Here is a 10,871-nt window from a genome sequence, read left to right on the forward strand (position 1 = left end):
CAGGGGTCCCCAAGAGGGCAAGAAAGAGAATAAGGACTGCCGTAATCCTCCTGGGTGGGACGTGACCACCCAGAGCCCAAAGGAAGCCAGTGGGCAGAGCTCTGTGTTCATTGTTGGGTTCCCTGGGGAAGCCAAGCTCAGAGCAGAGGGACGTCAAACACTAGCCATGCCACCCATCCCTAGGAAGAAAGGGAACGATACAGAAGGACCAAAAACCAGGAACTTGTGGAAAGAGCCTCGGGGGCATTCCCAATTTGCTCTCCCAAGGGACAGCATAGGAGTTTAGGAACTGAAATAAGGAAATATGGGACTTGTATGGAGAATGCAGAGAATGGGAAATCATAGGGGTTAGGGTCAGAGATGGGATGAAGGCAGAGGTAGGGCTGTAAAACTTTATAAACCCTGGTTAAAAAAAAAAATGTAACTCTGCCTTAAGGACCATAGCTACCCTTGCTGGGGAGTGATATGATCAGACATGAGAGGCTTTGTTTTGTGAAACAAAAGGGCCTAGGTGGAATGTCTCCCTCCTGTCCCATGCCTGGCCACTAGTTCCCTGCCCTGGAGACATTCAGTAGTAATTTCTTATGTGCCCACCAAAAGATACTTTGTATGTTTACAAACACTGGAATATTTCCCCCCTTTCTACACACGAAAGAGCATACCCTGCACGCTGGTCAACATTGTGTGGTATTTTTCTTTCTTCTCTCTTAAATCAGTTTCGGAAACCGTTCTACATCATTGCCTCATACACAGTGCTTCACTCTGCGGATTAACATGACTTCTTAACCATCCCGTTACTGGTGGACACTCGGGTTGCCTTCACTCTTTCTGTTACAAACAATGCTACGGTGAAATAAATGGTGCATGGGTCATTTCACATGTGTGCAAGCGTTCCACAAGTGGGAAAGCGGGGTTGCTGAATTCAAGGATATTATATCAGTCAGGATTCTCTAGAGGAACAGAGGAGTAGGAGATTATAGAAGAGAGAGAGATTTATTTTAAGGAATTGATCGTGAGGGCTGGCAAGTCTGGATTCTGTAGGGCAGACCAGTGGCCTGGAGACTCAGACAGAAAGGAACTGAATCTTCAGTCTTGAGGCAGAATTTCTCCTTCTGCCAGAAACCTCAGTATTTGCTCCTGAGACCTTCAACTGATTGGATGAGGCCCACTTACATCATCAAGACGAATCTCCTTCACTTAATGTTAGTTGATTGTAGATATTAACCACATCTACAAAATACCTTCACTGCAACACCCAAATTCATGTTGGATTAAAAAGCTGGGTACTATAGCCTTTCTGCTTTGACAGATGAAAGTATCCATCACAGGTGTCATTGTCATCTTGCTACTTTTTCCAAAATAGCTTTTTGATGATGCTTTTCCCCCTACACTCTCAGCAATTCCTGTATCATCAAAATTTTTTTATTTTCAATCTAATAAGTGAAAACTAATATCAGTGTCCTTTTCATTTACATGTATCTTATTCGAGTGAGGTTGGGCATATATATATATATATATATATATATATATTTAATGTTTATTTATCTTTGAGAGATAGAGACAGAGTGTGAGCAGGGAAGGGGCAGAGACAGAAGGAGACACAGAATCCAAAGCAGGCTCCAAGCTCTGAGCTGTCAGCACAGAGCCCAATGCGGGGCTCGAGCTCGTGAACCGTGAGATCATGACCTGAGCCAAAGTCGGATGCTTAATCGACTGAGCCACCCAGGCACCTTATTTTTATAAACTTAATAGTCATTTGCATTTCCCTTTCAACTCTCCGTATATTTGCCCACCTCACCATTGGGTTGTTGGTCTTTTTCTAATTAATTTGTAGAAGCTCTTCACATATTGTGGAAATTAACCTTTGTTCTGTGATATGAATTACAAATATTTTTCCCAATTTATTTGTTTTTTGATTTTGCCTATGGTAACTGTTGCCATAGAGAATTTTTTTAATTTAAGTTGAATCTCTTGATCTTTTCCTTTTTGGCTTCTGATTTTAAGTCATATTCTAAAATGCCCTCTCCACTTGGAGATATACTATGTTTTCCTCTAGTATCTTTACCAATTAATTTTTTACATTTATATCTTTTAACCACTCCTTGTATGAAGTATGAGGTATGGATCCACTTTTATTTCTATGGAAAGATGACTACCCAGTTGTGCCTATGCTATTTATTGAATAATCTATCTTTCCTCCACTGATTTGAAATGCCGCTTTTCAAATATATAAACTTCCTGTATATATTCAGGTCTATTTCTGGGCTTTCTATTTTTCTTTCCATTGATATGTTTGTCTATTTATGCACCAGCATCCCCACTGGTTTAATTATGACACCTTTAAAATTTGCTTTAATATCTGGTAGGAAATTTACATTCTAGAAAGATCTCTCTGACTGTATTTTGGGAAGTGGATTAGAGCAGCATCAAAGTGGGGGAGCTGGGGAGACTCACCAGGGGCTACTGCATTAGTGCAGACAGCCCACAAGGTGGAGGGTGAAAGGCGGTGGCGGTAGGAATAGGGAGAACTAGACAGATCTATGAGATTCTTAGGGGGTAGAGGCATCATGGTTAATGATGGGCTGGATGTGGGGATTAAGCGAGAGACTGAACAGCCTGGAATGCCTCCCAAGTTTCTGACTTAGGCAGCTGGGGAGTTGGGGTCCCATTTACCAGGGAAGGCATGGACTGGGACAAAGGCAGCAGACAGAATTTGTTAAATTACATCACCTGCCTCATCATTCAAGACAAGTCACCTGGGAGAAATAATAAATAGCTAGTAGTTATTCAGAGACTATTGTGCTAAGCTAATAAGGCTGACATTAGATTATCCCCACTTTGCAGGTGGGAAAACTGAGGCTCACAGATGTCAAACAAGTTGTTGCAGATCACAGAGCTGTTACAGGGAAGGATGGGGTAGGAGCTCAAATCCAGGTCTGTGTACCCCCAAACCCTCCTAGGAGGGACCATAGCTGGCCATCTTTGGTTCCAGGAGCCCCTTTTGAGCTATAAGCCCTCACACTAAGGAGACTGCAGTGAGTCTCCAGGCCTTTTCTTTCCAACGTCTATTGCAGCCTGAGACATAAAAGGTTATATGTAGGCAATAGAATTCTGCAAAATGACCATCTCAAGACATTGGTGAAAATATGGTCCCTAGTGAAAGAAGAGGGGCCCCCATGACTGTGGTTTTCGGCCTGGCTGCATATTGATCACATGGAGAGCTTTGGCAGCTGCTGATGCTGGCCTCCCCTCAGACACTCTGACTGGGTTGGTCTGGGGCCTGACCTGGGCATGGGGCTTTCAAATTCCCAGGTTATTCTAATGTATAGCAAATGTGAGAACCTCACATTAAGGGGACCTACATCTCCTCTTTTACTCAAGAGGCCTATGATTCGCTTCTTCAGCTTTAATAGATAAGGGTAAAAGATAGCTGTTTCCATTGACTCATTACAGAACTAAAAATAAGGGGCTCCTGGGTGGCTCAGTCTGTTAAGCATCTGACTCTTGATTTTGGCTCAGGTCATGATCTCACGGTTCATGAGTTCCAGCCCTACACTGGGCTCTGTGCTGACAGCATGGAGCCTGCCTGGAATTCTCTCTCCTTCCTTCCCCTCCTTGTCCTCTCTCTCTCTCTCTCTCTCTCTCTCAAAAATAAATAAATCAACATTAAAAAAAGAACTAAAAATAAGCACCTGACCCATCACAGTCCTTGGGTATCCTACCTACTGGAAGTCTCTAAGCCAGGCAGAATCAGTGGTAGAGTACCAGCAGGCTCAGAGCCACTTCCCAAATTCCCTCCCCACTGGCTTGCAAGGTGCTTGCAGTGCCTACCACAAAGACTCAGTTTCAGAAATTATGTGCACTTTAATTAGGTTAACAAATTTTGTTGCTTGGGATGCATACCACACTAGCTAAGTGATCTACAGTCGGAGTTCATCAATCTGGTTATCCATGAATGTCAGTATTAGTTAGATTATGCTGCATTAACAGACATCCCCAAAATTTCAGTGGCTTAAAACCACAAAGACTGACTTCTCGCTGGGCTGCACTACCATCACAGGTCAGCTGGGGCCTCTGCTCCATGTAGCACATGCTAGAACCCAGGCTGGCACAACTGCCCCCCGACCCAAGCACTGATGTTTGCCCCGGCAGTGGAAAAGAAGGACGTGGCTTCCACCAGCTCACTCCTTACCAGCCAAAGAAACTCACATGGCCACGTTTGACTTCAACGGATCTGGAAAGTGTAGTCCTACCCTGGGCCCAGATGGATCAGGTTCTGGGGTCCCTGTCTAGCCAGTCATCCATCCCCACTGTCGGGGAATGTGGGTCCGTTACATACACACACTCTGGTCATTTGATCTGGGTTCACTGCCTCTCTTCAGGCCCTCAAAGCCTGGAGGAGCTTGAAGTGGTGTCACCGGACTAGGCGGTGTCCTGAATGCGTGGGTGACCTCCTGTCCACCCATGCTGTGGAATTACAGGGGTCTCAGAACCAGGCCCAGCTTCACATTGTCAAACTCTCCTCCTCTGACAGCTCCCACTGGACTCTGAGCAGGCCAATTTCTTTTATCACACATCTCCAGCTGGTCTGCAACCTGTGGATCACTCCAGGTTCAAAGACTCCGAAGCAGAGGAATTTAATGCTATGAAAGGTGCTTTTATGAGCAGCGGTTCTCACCTTCAGGGCACGTCTGAGGCTGTTCGGACTCGGTCCCCCATTCAAAGGCTGGGTTCAGTGGAGAGCCAGCAGGAAGCCGGCAAACCTGGTAGTTTGAGGGACTGACTCAAAAAATAAAATTAAATGAAAAGGAACCGCCAGTAGAGCCGCCAAAGTGCCTGCAGTGGCTTCCCACCCTCCTCCACTAGCTATGCCGGGAGTGAAGAAGCTTCAACCGAACCCCTCCCTTCAGCCAGAGGAGGAGGCCCGGGAGGGAAGAACGGCTCGGCCTCTCCTGCTGGAGGAGGTGCGGAAGGCCACGGCAGCTTCCCACGCTCTCAGATGTACCTTTAGAGAGACTGCCCATGGGACCCTGGCTCCTGGGCAGGAAAGGTTCTTCGGCTCCCAACATACACCCCAACCCCAATTCAGACACGTATTCAAGGTGCCTTGCTTTTCAGATTTATTCTGAATGGGGTATTCCTTGACTAGGACTGTGGAGAAGAGCCTATGAAACTGCAAGCATTGTATCCATTTTGGAATCTAGCTTCCTTCACCTTTAATGTGTTTTAAAAAAAAATTTTTTAATGTTTATTTGAGAGAGAGAGAGCTCAAGTGGAGGAGGAGCAGAGAGAGAAGGAGACACAGAATCTGAAGCAGGCTCTAGGCTCCAAGCTGTCAGCACAGAGCCCAATGCGGGGCTTGAACTCACAAACCATGAAATCGTGACCTGAGCCAGAGTTGGATGTTTAACCAAGTGAGCCACCCAGGCACCCCAAGAGCTTTCTTAATCTTTAAAATGAGATTTCTCACCATCTGGGTGCCTCGAAGAAGCGCTGTGAACCTGAATAGACCAGCTTTGAATCACTAGAGTTTTGGAGCTTGATTTCCTGAGTTCAGTTCCTAGCTATGCCACTTACCAGCTGTGTGTCCTTAGGTAAATCATATCACATCTCTGTGCCTCCGTTTCCCTATCTGTGAAATGGGGGTAATACCCAATGGGGTATTAAATAGCTGAGGAGGTATTGAATCCTCTGTATTCAGAACATTAAATGAGTTGATGTTTGCAAAGCACCTAGAGCAGTGTCAAACACGTAGGATATCTTCTTGAGTGTTAGTGGCTGATATTATTGTCATCATTACTACAAACCCTAAGTGCCATCCAGTCCACACCACTTTAGTCAACGGCTGGAGTCATAAGCTACAAAGTCAGAACTTGGGGCCATTCCCAGCATGCTCCCTGGCCTAGAAGCACCTACAAAAGCTAGGCATCCTGGGGACAGACCATTTCTTCATCCCCCTTGGAATCCACAGCTGTTGCTTAGTCTTGGAGATTTGGTCTAAGAGTCAGGAGCTGTGAGCTCCCATGATGTGTCACCGAGAGACTACTGAAATAAAATGTCCTCTAGCCCCTCTGGATCTACTGTGAGTGGAGAGGTGGAGCCAGAGGGCCCAGACACAGTCTATTAGGTGCCCCAGCCAGCACCAGCAGAAGCTGGGGCACATTATCCTCCAGAGAAGAGCATTTGGAGCATGATTTACCTGGGACATGGAATTCTCTTGATGATCCCTTCCTCCTCCTGTCTGGGGGAAAGGTTATTCATAAAGGTACAGGGAGGCAAGAAATGATGGATGAACAGGTCCAGTGAGAAGCAGTGATCCAGGGTAGATGGAGGGATCTAAGAATATAAAGCATTCTCCAAATGTAAGGTATGGGTCCTATAGCCTGACTGCTTGGAAGCCTGGAGCAGCTCAGTCCATTTTGGGGCAGAGCACCCCTCAGTCAGAGGCTAACTGACCCAGAACTCACAACCCAGGGCCCTGCACTCACACATATATATGTATACCATGCATGCTCATGCATGCAAACACACACCACACAGCCTCGTGCACACACACGAACACCCACACACACTCATGTACATGTGTGCACACATGTATACCATGCAAGCCCATGCATACACACAGGCACACACACACACACACACACACACCCATCCCCAGGGTTATGCCGGTTCCTACAGCACCTTTGGTGATTAGGAATCCCCCAGGCCTAACAAGAACCAATAAGCAATGTATTCATGGTCACTGTACGGAGGAAAAGGTCACCTTAAACATTTTCCCTGGCAAATCTCCTCTCACATTCTGGCAGCCCAAGAAGAAATTCCAGAGATAAGAGAAGCAACCCAGTAGCCGACGCCCTCTAGCGGATAGAGCATTCTCAACTACTCATACATTAGCTCAGAGAAGGCAGCTAGGGACAACAGCACCACCCAAACAGCCCAGGTTTGCGTGGCCCAGGCATGGAGGGGATGAAGAGGCCATCCTTGCCTTTGAGGTGTCCACGGTTTTCCAAACCACCGTCTCTCCCAGCCCAGGATTGTTCTCCCTACCCTGGTATCCAGATGGTAACAACTTAAAATATAATCATAAACAAACACGGAAGCTCCACTGGCTGAATCCCCTTCACCAGCACATCCTGCACAAGGCACTTCCTCTCCATTACCATCATTATTGCAATGCTGTAATAGAAATCTTACCCGATTCTACAGATGAGGCTTAGGGAACTAAGTGACTTGCCCAAAGTCACACAGCCTATAAATGTCAGAAATTTTATTCAAATGTACTTTATTTTAAATACATACAGGGGCGCCTGGGTGGCTTAGTCAGTTAAGCGTCCGACTTCAGCTCAGGTCACAATCTCACGGTCTGTGAGTTCGAGCCCCGCGTCGGGCTCTGGGCTGATGGCTCAGAGCCTGGAGCTTGCTTCCGATTCTGTGTCTCCCTCTCTCTCTGCCCCTCCCCTGTTCATGCTCTGTCTCTCTCTGTCTCAAAAATAAATAAATGTTAAATAAATAAATAAATACACAAATAGTACAGAACTCAGATTTTACAAAGGCATTTATAGTAAAAAATACATTTCCTTCCCACTGCTGCGCCCCCTCCCAGGTCACTGCTCCAGGGATAAACTGGGTTTTCAGTTTCTGGCTATTTGTCCATACATGTTCTATGCATATAAAAGGAATCTTCTTTACAAAACACAAAAGGTAGCATACTATATGTTTTTCTGGACTTTGCCTTTTTTTCCACTCAATAATATCTCTGAAAATCATTCTGTAGCAGTAAATGTATAGAGCTGCCTCATTCTTTTTTAAAAGTCTATGGTATGGAAGAACCACAGGTTATTTAACTTGTCCACTACCAATGAGCATTTAGATGTTAACAAGCTCTTGCTATTACTAACACACTGCAGTGAGCCTCCTTGACATGTGTCCTTTTGCTCAAGCAGAATTTCTGGGTCAAAGGATACATGCATTTGTGATCTTGAGTGACATCATCAAACTTTCCTCTGCTATGGTTATACCAACTGACACCCCGCCCCCCACTCCACTGGCACAAAATGGAATCTGGGACCTACTAGTTCCAAAGCCAAGGCCATCTCCCCCATGGCCTGCCTCCTCTTTGACAACCCCCAAAGTCATGCCTAGGATTCACCAGGTGGATACTAGATACCTTTGCTTGAGCTGTGCCAGTAGGCTGTTGTGAACCTCCTCAGAAACACCAGGTTTCGTGGGGGGTGGGGGGGTCTGTTTGCCTCTAGGAATAGACTGTCCAGCCAGTCAATAAACAGTCACTTCTGGACAGACTAGGCCCTTTGGGAGATACACCTTGGCCTCTCCAGGCATCTAAAAGCAGGCAGAGAAGCGACTTCTGTCCACAGCTACTCCTTTGACCACTCTCCAGACACAACCGGGCCTCTGCTGAGAGGAAGAAACTGTTATCAGGGGACTTTGAGCCTTTGGCCTCACTGCACTGGGTTCCACATGGGTGAACTCATCTTCCTGGTTGCTTACGACTGAACACTACTTGCCTCTGAGGAGAGACAGCAAGAGAAGACCCTGGCATCTCGCTGTCTCCTCATGCAGCCTCCTCCACTGGCAAAGCTCCCTTTCCTTGTTCCCTGCCCCTCCCTGGAATCGAGGGACACCTGGTTAGCCAAAGCCAAACCAGTCTTATGTCTGAGGTCTTCATGTATGGGCAATTGTGCTCTTACCAGGAAGAGACAAGACAGTCGGCCAGGGAGATTCACACCATGCAGTGTAGAGGGCTCCTGAAGGGGACCAAGTAAGGCAGGTGTCCCAACAGGGCCTGCTCCGCCCACCAGCTTTGGGGACTCTGGGCGTCAGGGAAGTGCAGTTGGCTCCTGCTGAGCTCCTGACAGAAACCGTGACTAGAGATCCAGGAGTGAAGGTGGGCCTGCAAAGCTGTGGGTGGGCTCCGGGGGTGGAGGGGCAGTGAGCACAACCAGGTAGGAGAGCACATGACCAGCATCATCACACCCTCCCTGGACTCCAGCAGGTACGTATACCAGGCACGGTATCTACTGTCAGGCAAACACGCCTGTGAGCTCACTGGGGCAAAGGCCATCATCTATAATGCACATAAGAAAACTACACAACACATAAACTGGAGAGCCATATAGGAATCAAGCCCAGGTTTCCTAACCAGACGTTTGAAGACTAGGGTCATTTCAGAGAACCCGCAGAGTGACGCCATACTAGTAGCCCCAGAGACTGATTATCCCTAGGAAACTCAACGGCTGTCCTTCTGCTTTTAGTTTAAAATACAGAATTTGTCTGAAAAATAAATAGAAGGCTTCTACTACAAGACTTCCAGATTCCTAGGCCCGAGAGTCAGGGACACTTTTGCAGTGCAAGTAATCAGCGTGACTTCGTGCTATTTTTCTCTTGTAAGTGTAGATTTCCAGAAGTAGCGCTCCTGCCAGCTTTAAAAAGGCACATCCCGGGGGGCACCTGGGTGGTTCAGTCGGTTAAGCTGCTAACTCTTGGATTCAGATCAGGTTGTGACCTCACAGTTCATGAGTTTGAGCCCCACATGGGGATCCACATTGACAGTGCAGAGTCTGCTTGGAATTCTCTCATTCCCTCTCTCTCTGCCCTTCCTGCATTCTCTCTCTCTCTCTCAGAATAAATAAACTTAAAAAAAAATGCACATCTGGGGCGCCTGGGTGGCTCAGTCGGTTAAGCGGCTGACTTCGGCTCAGGTCATGATCTCGTGGTCCATGAGTTTGAGCCCGCATCGGGCTCTGTGCTGACAGCTCAGAGCCTGGAGCCTGTTTCGGATTCTGTGTCTCCCTCTCTCTGACCCTCCCCCGTTCATGCTCTGTCTCTCTCTGTCTCAAAAATAAATAAACGTTAAAAAAATAAATAAAAGTTAAAGATAACTAATATTAAAAAAAAAAATGCACGTCCTCCTCCAGCACGTGTCAGGGTGGCTCCTGCTAGCTGAGGAGGTGACTTTCCAATTGGACAAGAGCACTTAGGACTGTGGTCCTTTCACTTGACTTTGCATAAGTAACACCCAGAAATTACTGCTCATTTGTTGGGTGAGATTTGATACTGTGGATATGTCTTTAAAAAAAAAAAAAGCCCTGATCTCTTAGCCATACATACTGATCTGTCTATGGATGAAATAATGTGATGTCTGGGATTTGACTCAAAATTAATACAAGAAGAAAAGAAGGGAACGGTTAGAGATGACACAAGGTTGTCCATATTGGTACCTGTTGGAGCTGGACTGTAAATACTCAGGGGGTTGTGATATTATTCTAACTACTTTTGTACATGTTTCAACGTTTCCACAATAAAAGGTGAAAGGTGGAGGAAGAAGACACATGTGGAGGGCTTGGTGAAAACACAGCTCCTCAGGTCCCTACCCAAGGGGTGCTGAGTGAAGGTTAAGAGCCCAGGTATCTGCTTTCGTCAAGCTCCCCATGCACACTGAGGCCTCAGCATTGGAGCCCTGAGCCAGGTGGGGCTGGGTGGTGAGGGCAGAGAGGGGAGATCTTGGCGGGAAGAGAGGGTGTCCCTCGAGCACCCTTGCAAAGGCACCTCTGTTGTCAGCCACCATTTAGGCTACACTCACCTGTCAGTGCCAGGAATATGAATCGCCTCAGGCTCAGCCTTTTCATTCCCGCCCTGCATCACTGTCAAGATCACAATAAGAAGAGTGGCAGAATCTACTCGAGGAGCCAGTTCAATCTTTATTAAAATCTTTTTTGTGCACAATGTTCCCAATTTGTTCCTTTGTCCCTGGTATCTGGAGTCCCACAGCTTCTGATATTTGTCCTACAGACGGAGTAAGTTTGACTGACACACCGCGGTGGTGGAAAAGTAGCATTCATATCCTGAAA

This window comes from Felis catus, chromosome B3 (genome assembly GCF_018350175.1).
Source record: "Felis catus isolate Fca126 chromosome B3, F.catus_Fca126_mat1.0, whole genome shotgun sequence".
In the NCBI taxonomy this organism is placed as follows: domain Eukaryota; kingdom Metazoa; phylum Chordata; class Mammalia; order Carnivora; family Felidae; genus Felis; species Felis catus.